Genomic DNA, 11,122 nt, shown 5'->3' with positions numbered 1-11,122 from the left:
AAACATCCCTCAGACGCACAAATACAGTGGAGAATTCGGCCGCCCGATAGAGAAGAGCCGATGGGCTTTTTGGGCTACTTTTGTTCCACAGAACTGGCAACCCTCCTCCCGTCCTTCTTTCCCAGGACTGTGAAGGATAGAACGAGGAACAGCACCAGCCAAGAGAAACGAGACCGAGAGGAGGAGCTGATCGAGATATTTAGGGAGGACATGAAGTTTCAGAGAGACAGAGCAGGGAGAGAATGGACAGATCGTTTTATATTCTTGACAGATTGGTAGAGAAATTAACTTTTGTTTATATGAATTAAAATAAGTAAATTAAACAATCGTATACATTATTGATTTTTTTGTAAGTTATGATTTGTAAATGAAACAAAAATAATTTCTGTGCATTGTTTATTTTTGTAGTGCAAGTTATAACTTGTAAATGTAATAAAGAAATTATTCTGTACATTTATTTTTGTCGTGTCAATTAATTTGTACATTTGATACTAAATCAATTGTTCTATACATTTTCACTTACAGTACATTTTACAACTATTTACAAGATAAGTTACGTTTAAAGCTACACTGTGTGATATTTTCCCCCATCTAGCGGTGAAATTGTATATGACTACCCAGTGAATATTAGTTTCTGTTCCTTTCAATTTCGAGGGCGTTTTAACTCCTACGGTGGCCGTATTATTCCAAGATTAACATGGCTTCCAGTTCGACTTCGTCCAATTGCGCCTTTGAAACTATCACCTGTGATCCGTCGCAGCACAGATTTATGTAACAAGGTAAACAATACTTTTTCACCATTGACGTGAGGAAAAGTAACGCAAGTTATACTAGAGGTCGTTCTGGCGTTATGCACAACCATGCTATGGTAAGACAAGCAACTATAAAACTTTGAATTTACACAAATAGGCTGAATTACCTGCCGAGAGGAAAGCAGGCAACTTCGGCGTCCGATTTAAAATCTTTGCTCCTCATGAGCTCTTTCCATCTGGGAAAAGTTACTCCAATATCGACTTTGGTCTTGCTGATTTGCCTGTCGCGTTGACGTTTTAATTCTCTCTTTCGCTTCCTTGGCGACTCTGCTACATGTCCTCGAAAATAGGCGTGATCCTCCATCAGCAATCTTTCAAATCTGCCGGCAGTCGCGAGTAATCTCCCCCTCGCATTCGTCTCTGTGTCACTGAGTGTAAAGCGCGAAAGGCGAAGCTTGAATTTACAGGCATGTCCCTCTTTGGCTAATGTAGTTTCAAGATGGAGGGGCAACATGGCGACCGGCATTCGAACCCCTCACCTGTATGTACTTTCAATGGCAGATTATAAACTTATGAGAATACTTTATTACTTGAAATAAGTAAATATACATTAATAAGCACATATATTTTTGAAAGAACTAAGTGTTTTTTGCTAAGAATCAACTAAAAAAATTACACAGTGTAGCTTTAAGATAAGAAATACAAAATAAAAGTTTAAATTAACAGTATACATAAAACAGATTGGAAGAAAACATGTAAGGCCTCTGCCAGTGGGACATCATCTGGGATGAGTGCATATTTCCACTGTCCACCAACAGGTTTGTAGGGATGCCTCAGGCGTGAGACGTTCTCATATAAAATATTTTAACATGCAAACCCGTTCGATGAGCTAAACTCTGCAGGACAGCGGCCCTCCAGGACTGAACGTTGCCTATCCCTGATCTGTCAGACATATTTTTTGTGTTTCTATTATATACTGTTCATATTTTTTTAAACACATATCTAATATTTGTTTTTTAAACAAATATCTAATATTTGTTTTTTAAACAAAGCAATAACTAAATCAGCATACTATCATCTAAAAAATATTGCAAGAATTAGATGCTTTGTTTCCAGACAAGACTTAGAGAAACTTGTGCATGCTTTCATCACCAGCAGGGTGGATTATTGTAATGGACTCCTCACTGGCCTTCCCAAAAAGACCATAAGACAGTTGCAGCTCATACAGAACGCTGAGCAGAACCAGAACATATGAACATATCACACCAGTCCTCAGGTCTTTACACTGGCTCCCAGTTAGATTTAGGATTGATTTTAAAGTATTATTACTGGTATATAAATCATTCAATGGCCTAGGACCTCAATACATTGCAGATATGCTCACTGAATATAAACCCAACAGATCACTCAGATCATTAGGATCATATCAGCTAGAAACACCAAGGGTTCACTCTAAGCATGGCGAGTCTGCTTTTAGCTATTATGCTGGAACCAGCTTCCAGTAGAGATCAGATGTGCTCCTACAGTGGTCACATTCAAATCCAGACTCAAAACACTTCTGTTTAGCTATGCATTTACTGAATGAGCACTGTGCCACTGTTCGTCCGACTGTTTTTACTGTACTGTATTTTATTTTATTTTTCTAAACTGTTTTAATTATTCTTATTTATTTTTATTATTTCAATTTCTTCTATGTAAAGCACTTTGAATTGCCATTGTGTATGAAATGTGCTATATAAATAAACTTGCCTTGCCTTGCCTTGCATAATATCAAAATCTAATATCCATGTGTAAAAAGTCAGTTTTTCATAAAAAGTACAATATTTGCCTCTGAGGTTAAGTGGAGTTGAATAACAATCTAAAGTACTTAAAAGTTATACTTTATTCCAGAGTAAATTTATGTCGTTACATTCCACCACTGTTTTTTTTTTGAAACTAACAAAATGTATTGTCACATTAATAAATTGTTGCTAACTGTGTCCTGGGAGTTGTTCAATGGGACGGTCTGGTTTTGTTGCCTAGCAACTGTGACAGCCGTTGTGACGAGCAGCAGTAACATTGGTACTGGACTTTATATATAAAACTTTATATAAGTTTGTATATATATATATATATATATATATATATATATATATATATATATATATATAGTTATAACTGCCTAAAAACATAACGTGGTTGAAATGTTCTAGAATGTCTAAAATTTTTTACCATGGTGCATGATAAAGTCTAAAGAGTATAACCTATATCAAATCACATACTGGTAACATATAAGTCAACATTTGAACCTTTATTGTATTTTTTTTTTCTTTCATTTTTATCATTAGATACATCTGATTACTCGATTAAATCGAAACCCAATAATTACATTTAAAAGTGTAATCTGCCAATTTCGTCTCCGGTGCACAATGAATTATGGGGTAGGCAAGGCTGTGAAGGATCCTTCTGATGTATCCTGCATTCACAGCAAAATAAGGACACATTTGCCATTATGAGAGATATAATGGCAAATGCGCATTTGCCACATTTTGAAGGAGCCTTCAAAGGACCTTCGAATTGGGACAGCCTTCGTCGCGCCGCGATGACGCAATCGGCCATACTTTCCCCTTTAAACCATAGACAGTAAAAGTCTAAGTTTAAACGAGTCTCGGTGCGTCCCCCGAAGGCCGCGTCGGCCGCACACTCTGAAGGACGTGGCCTTCTAAGGATGCAGCCCCTGAATTGGGACACAGCTTGTATAATCAAACGAGGTCACGACTGAGGAAGTGTGTGCTCTATATAGTGCTGATGATGAGGGGTACTTGAGTCCCAGTTGCTGGTTGCATAAACTGCTAAGACTTGTTTTAAAAGTTAGTCATCACATTTTTTTATTTAAGACTGTTCATAACTGTTTTAAGACAGTTAAATACAAATGTAGATTGCCCTAATTTGATACTAAAAAGCAAGACTGACTGCCCTTTGGCTAACCGATATTTGGTCATACTAGTACTTAAGACATAGGCTGAATACAAAATCACCCCCTAAACCCTCAATCACTACTCCCTACCATTAGTGAATTCGGACAGCCGTTGAACGCACATCGACTGTACACTCGTTATTGTGGTGCATTATGGTATTGAATGAGTGCACTCAATAACGTCCACTGGTTTCGGACACCACTACAGATGGCTTTCCCTAATGCCCTATTTGAGCGTATAGGGGGTGATTTTGGATTCAGCCACAGTGTTAACAAAATGGCTATGTTTATGCAACTGCCCCCAGGTGTGCGTAGTTAGGTGCCAGGATGATGGGAAATGCAGTCCATGACAAATATGTAATTTAAAGGTAAACTTTTAATATTATTAAAAAGTGCACTTTTTTTTTAAGTGTCCTGAAATGCGTAAAACAGTCATGAAAGTGCACTCTATATATTATATAGTGTGTGTATATATATATATATACAGTATATATATATACATATACATACACACACACACACACACACACACACACACACACATATATATATATATATATATACATACACATATATCTACAAATGCACATTAATTACAATTAAGCACACTTTTTCACATGGGCATAATATGTTGCATTATATGCAATATATGTTTTTGGATTTGCACAGAATCTCAGTGCTCAATATATCGATATAGTTGCTTTCAAATGTGCCATTAAACTAATTGTGTTATTATTCAAGCAACCAGATACGCATGTCTATACAGTTTAGCAAACTGTGACTAAATTGATCATCAAATCCCTTCACACTGTTGCTTCACCTTAGCAATAGTCGACCTGAAAGAGAAAACGTACTCGGTTAATAACGTAACCTCGGTTCTCTCTAGAAGAGGGAACGAGTACTTGCGTAAGTATCTTACGCTAGGGGAAAACCTCTTTTCCTCGAGATATTGAAGCCAAAAATTATCCTTAATTTTGCAATAATGTAAAACGCATTGCAGCAGCATGCAGACATGGGCGAGACAGCTCGCGCGCCCATTGGCTGCTCTGCGGCAACTGCACCAGCCTATCGATAGAGGCCCCTCATGATGTCAGGACCAATGAGGGTGCTTCGCGCCCATTACGTCATGTCCCGCCGAAAGCGGGTGGGGCTAGGGCTATAAATACGGCCCAGAGAGGCTGGTTTGGTCAGTTTTTCATCGCTGAAGCGAATCAGAACATGACGCATGCACGGCAAGATACGCAAGTACTCGTTCCCTCTTCTAGAGAGAACCGAGGTTACGTTAGTAACCGAGTACGTTCTCTTACGAGAGGTCTCTCGTACTTGCGTAAGTATCTTACGCTAGGGGAACACAATGTAAAACGCTGTGCGTGCTTGAGACATAACACTAAAGTCCCAAGGTGCCTAATCACAAGGGACTCACAGAGAATCCGGGAAGAGGGGCTAGAATAGCATCATTCCTGTAATATGGAGCTCTGATAAGAGCATGTTATATCAAGTGTTCCACACAGCCAGGGCGAACTCGGCCTGGACTGGTAAATATGGGGGACTTACGCACTGCCCAAAGAAGTATACAGACGATCAGTGATCGACGCTCTAGCAGTTTCAGCATCCTGAGCCGATAGCATCGGGCGGGCAATACTGAAAAATTAAACCGAGAGCAACCTAGCTTGTAAAGCGGGAACCTCGAGGTTATAAAACCTTATAAATGTAGACGGGGAGGCCCAGCCTGCCGCCATACAGATATCTTGCAAGGCAATCCCACTGGACCAAGCCCACGACGAGGCCATGCCTCTTGTGGAGTGCGCTTTGACACCTATCGGGCATTGCAGGCCCTTGGATGTGTAAGCTAGCGCTATAGCATCAACTATCCATCTGGATAGACTCTGTTTTGATGCAGCTAGTCCCTTAGAACGTCCGCTGAACAAACAAAGAGCTGCTCCGTCTGTCTGAAAACAGATGAGCGAGACACATAGGCTCTTAACGCCCTGACCGGGCAAAGGAAGCCTGCGTCCCCTTCCTCTTCAGATACCGGCAGGGCCTACAGGGAGATAACCTGTGCCCTAAACGGTGTATTGAGGGATTTAGGAACATATCCGTGCTTTGGTTTGAGTATGACTCTCGAGTCATTAGGCCCAAACTCCATACACGTCGCGCTCACTGAGAGCGCTTGCAAATCCCCTATGCGCTTCACTGAAGCGAGAGCCAGAAGAAACACTGTTTTGAAAGACAAGAGTTTCAGGTCTATTGACTGTATTGGCTCGAATGGGGCACCTTTCATGGCTTCCAGAACCGCGGAAAGGTCCCAAACGGGAACTGAGGAAGGTCTGGGAGGGTTCAGCCTCTTAGCTCCTCTAAGGAAGCGAATGACCAGATCGTTCCTTTCTAATGACTGGCCAAGCGGTGGTTCAGCGAACGCTGCTATGGCCGCCACATAAACTTTGAGCGTGGATGGGGTTCTGCCCTTATCCAGAAGCTCTTGTAAAAAGGAGAGAACCTCCGGCACCCCACAGCGTGAGGGTGAAGTGCCACTCGCTGTACACCAGCTAGTGAACACAGACCATTTTGAGGAATAGAGCCGCCTCGTAGATGGAGCTCTAGCACTCCCGCTGGGAGGTTAACTGGTACCCGTTGATGGCCCACACATGTAGGGACCAAAGCTCCGGGTGAGGATGCCAGATCGAGCCGTTTGCCTGCGAGAGGAGATCCCTCCTCACCGGTATCGGCCACGGGGCGGTACTCGTCAGCTGCACCAGGACTGGAAACCAGACTTGGTTTGTCCAAAAATGGGGCGACGAGTAGCACCGGGCATCCGCTCTCCCTGATTCGCTCTAACACCTGGGGTAGGAGCGTGACAGGGAGAACCGCATAGAGCGGGCAGCGGGGCCACGTGAGCCAGCGCATCCCTGCTCTTGGAGAAAAATTCCTGACAATGAGCGTTCTCTTGAGACGCAAATAGGTCTATTTTCGCTCTGCCAAATGTCCTCCATAGCAGTTTGATTGTCTGTGGGTGTAAAGACCATTCTCCTGCCGGAAGATAGTTTCTGGACAGTCTGTCTGGTCCCACATTCAGATGGCCGGGCACATGCGCTGCCCTGAGCGAGCGCAGATTGTGCTGAGCCCAGACCAGGAGGTGTTCCGTCAGCCTGTGAAGGATTCTGGATCTGATACCTCCTTGGTGATTTATATAAGCCACCACTGACATGTTGTCCGAACGGACCAAGACGTGATGTCTTATCTGGGGACAAAAAACGCCTCAGCGCGTTGTCGACTGCCATCATTTCCAGGCAGTTTATATGCAGAAGCTTCTCCCGTTCCGACCACTGGCCGAATAACGGTCTGCCCTCGACCAGCGCTCCCCATCCCGAGGTTGAGGCATCCGTAGACACCACCTTCACACTCGAGGAAGTCCCCAGGCTTACTCCTGACCGGTACCAGTCGGTCACTGTCCAAGGTTTCAGAGCTGCGACGCATTTCTGATCGACCTTGAGGCGCGCGAGACCGGAGGTCCAAGCTCTGCGCGGCGCGCGCTTTCAACCAATACTGCAGCGGGCGCATGCGAAGCAGACCCAGCTGAAGCACTGAGGATGCTGAAGCCATGAGACCCAGCATCCTTTGAAACTTTTTGAACGGGACTAAAGCGTCGCGGCGAAAAATCTCTGTCATGCGCTGAATACTTAGTCTGCGCTGCGGCGACAGCTATGCTGTCATAGAGTCCAGATCTGTGCACAGAAAAGATATTTTCTGACTTGGAGACAGCGAACTCTTCGCCCAATTGACTGTGAGACCTAAATTCTCGAGGTGATCGAGTAATATGGTCCTGTGTTCTATGAGCTCCGACTGTGATCGAGCTAGAACCAGCCAATCATCCAAATAATTCAGCACTCGTATGCCTCGGAGCCTGAGGGGTGCGAGCGCTGCATCCATGCACATCGTGAATGCGCGAGGTGCCAGGGATAGGCCAAATGGCAGGACTGTGTACTGATATGCCTGACCCTCGAAGGCGAATCTCAAAAATCGCCTGTGACGTGACGCTATTTGTATTTGAAAATAAGCGTCTTTCAGATCTTTCGACATGAACCAGTCCCCTTGGCAAATTTGCGAGAGGATTTTCTTGGTCGTGTTTAGTCGTCTTAGATCTAGAATGGGTCGACCGAACTGTAGCGAATAGCCTCTTTCTATAATGTCTAGCACCCACTTCGAAACCCTGGGTAGCCTTGCCCATGCGTTTGCACGAATGGCTAGGGGTTGAATGCGAAGCGCGCTCTGGTCGCTCAGCGACAGAGGGGCTTCAGTGTGCTGCAACATAAGCGTCGCGCTTATGACATTTGAGGCAGGGGGCGCGCTGATAACAGCGGCCAGATTGCCCGCGCTCGACTCCTCTGTGGTGGTCAACCGAGAGGGGGAGGGCTGGGCGAGTCCCGTAAGACCTGTCATGTCTATGTGTGAATGTGGGCGTGGGATAGCGGGCACATTTACAACACTGAGAGCATTGTCCGCCTGAGCAGAGCGAATGCATGTTGGTTTCGTTTTACAGAAACCTTGAGACATGCAGAACGTAGTGTTTGTGGGCACTGGGCAGTGGGCACATTTACCACATTTAATGCGCAATCGATCTGGGTCGATTTCATGTGCGCGAGCCCTGTGTGACGGGCTGTGTTTCTGTGTAGGAATGAGCACTGGGCAGTGGGCATTTTGTCTACACTCATAACACCATCGGCCGTGGCCGGAACACCAGAAAATACACTCTTATGGGATTTATCTGGGTAGCTGTAAAAGCGGCGTTTGTGTGCAGGCAAGCGGGCTGTGTCGCCGACTTGTTTACTGCAGAATACACTGGAACAGTCGCATTTACTGGAACTGAACGAGCGAGAAGTTGCCATAGAAACAGAGAGCGTCAACATGCTGGCGTTTGTTTGCAGGCGTGCGTGTATTACAATAGGCTCGTCCACTGCAATATTGACATTTCCAGAAAAATGTGTGAGAATGGAGGTAGATCCAGCCGCAGCTGGACTAGGGACACTCTCTTTTCTCCTTTCGCCAGTGACGCACGGAAACCATAGAAACGGTGCTTGGGTGCAGGCGAGCGGGTTGTACAACACGCTCGTTGGCTGCAAAAATACACATCTGCAGTCGCCTTTTCAGGGAACTGACAGAGCGAGCATTGACGGCAGAATTTTATCTGCCGGTAGACCCAGGATCGAACACGGGTCTCTCGCGCGATAACCTGAGAATCTGCCACTGGGCCACAGGGGAAGACACATAGTCATTTAGTTAGCGCGAGTATTATCAGAGAGCGTCAACATGCTGGCGTTTGTATGCAGGCGTGCGTGCGTGCATTACAACAGGCTCGCTCACTGCAGTATTGACATTTCCAGTCGCCTGAACTTCAGAGGGGAATGAGAAATGTATGAGAAATAGAATTCGGCCCGGCCGCAGCGGGACATAAACGCTCTTTTCTCCTTTCGCCAGTGACGCACGGGAACCATAGAAACGGTGTTTGGGTGCAGGCGAGCGGGTTGTACAACGCGCTCGTTGGCTGCAAAATGCACATCTGCAGTCGCCTTTCAGGGAACTGACAGAGCAAAGCATTGGAGGCATAATTTATCTGCCGTTAGACCGGGATTCGAACACCGGTCTCTCGTGCGAAAAACCAAAGATTCCGCCACTGAGCCACAGGGGGGAACACAAAGGCTTTCAGATGCACGAGCATATAAGAGCGTCAACATGTTTTCTTCGGCGTTTGCTTGCAGGCGCTGCAATATTTATATTTCCAGTCGCCTGATCAGGGAACTGAGAAATGTGTGAGAAAATTCAGGTCAGTCCAGCTTCGCGGGACTATAAACGCTCTTTTCTCCTTTCGCCGGTGAGTGACGCGTGAAAGGGGCGCAGGGGCAGGGTATAGCTTTCTTGTATGTAAAGAAAAACTAACCCCGACCGTCCGCTTCCAGCCTCCCCTGTGAACGGCGCAGTTTGCGCGGCTCGAACAGAGGGAGAGAGAAAGCTAGCCCCTTGACCGTCCGCTCCTGACATCCCCTGTGAACGGCGCGGTTTGCGCGGCTCGAACAGAGGGAGAGCAGGTATCATCCTCCAAGCAGGCAAGGCAAGCGGGCGCACCGGCGAGCTCTGCGTGTTGGGGGGGCGGGGGGCGGAGGCGCAGTCTCGGAGAAGGATGCCAGGTGAGTCCGCAGAGTCACCATAGGCAGTAACTAGCTCGCAGTGAGGGCAGTCGCCGTCAGCGAGCACGAGAGCTGCGCGTCCTCAGGGAAGGGGCGTCTTGAAAAAGACGCCCGGCTCTTTTAGTGCAATGGGAGTGTGTGTCGCGGCGGCGAACACACACATACACAAAACACAGTAGCAGAGAAAAGGATATGTACGCCGGAAAGCGTGAGCAGGAACGGCGACTGAAGGCGGCGAGTTGTCGACCGGCAGCTTCAGATGCAGACTAATCCCGCTGGGTGCTTGAATCAGACAGCGCGGCTTCCTCTCAGGATCCAGCGATGCGTAGGCCCGCTGAAGAGATGAAAAACTGACCAAACCAGCCTCTCTGGGCCATATTTATAGCCCTAGCCCCACCCGCTTTCGGCGGGACATGACGTAATGGGCGCGAAGCACCCTCATTGGTCCTGACGTCATGAGGGGCCTCTATCGATAGGCTGGTGCAGTTGCCGCAGAGCAGCCAATGGGCGCGCGAGCTGTCTCGCCCATGTCTGCATGCTGCTGCAATGCATTTTACATTATTGCAAAATTAAGGATAATTTTTGGCTTCAATATCTCGAGGAAAAGAGGTTTTCCCCTAGCGTAAGATACTTACGCAAGTACGAGAGACCTCTCGTAAGAGAACTGCCCACAGAAAACAATTAATGCTAAGGCTCTTCAGTTCTGCTGTGAGATCCACTGTCATGCAGAGTTCCAGCACAAACCCTGATCAAACTCACCCGGGGTTAATCAAGGGTTACTGGAAAATTACATGCAGACATGTTTGATCAGGGCTGGAACTCGTGCTGTGTTCCAGACAGCTCTGAATTTGGATTTTTCCCAGCTCCTACTTGGAAATAACACCTGAAATACCACTCGAAGTTGGACATTGTTAGACAGATCGATCAACCCCGACCTCTGCTAGACGTGTCATTTGATGTTACTTCCAAGATGGCAGCAAGTCCAGTTTTCAATTAGCATAGCATATAGAGCAACCGTATGTCAAACGGTCAACTTTAACATTAGACATTAAGTTTATATAATGATACCTTCATTTTAACTTTTTGTCAGCTGTTTGGTGAATGGTAATATGTTATTTTTATTCAGTTTTTGCCATTTTGACTGAAGTGTGACATTTCAACTGGGATATTCCCAGTTCCACACCTGGTGTTGGTGAATATCAGCTAGTATTGCGATATTGCACTGCATAGAGAAC

The sequence above is a fragment of the Leuciscus leuciscus genome (assembly GCF_965113295.1).
Source record: "Leuciscus leuciscus genome assembly, chromosome: 24".
Lineage (NCBI taxonomy): Eukaryota > Metazoa > Chordata > Actinopteri > Cypriniformes > Leuciscidae > Leuciscus > Leuciscus leuciscus.
The sequence above is the reverse complement of the archived record's forward strand: the minus strand, read 5'-3'. Positions refer to the sequence as shown.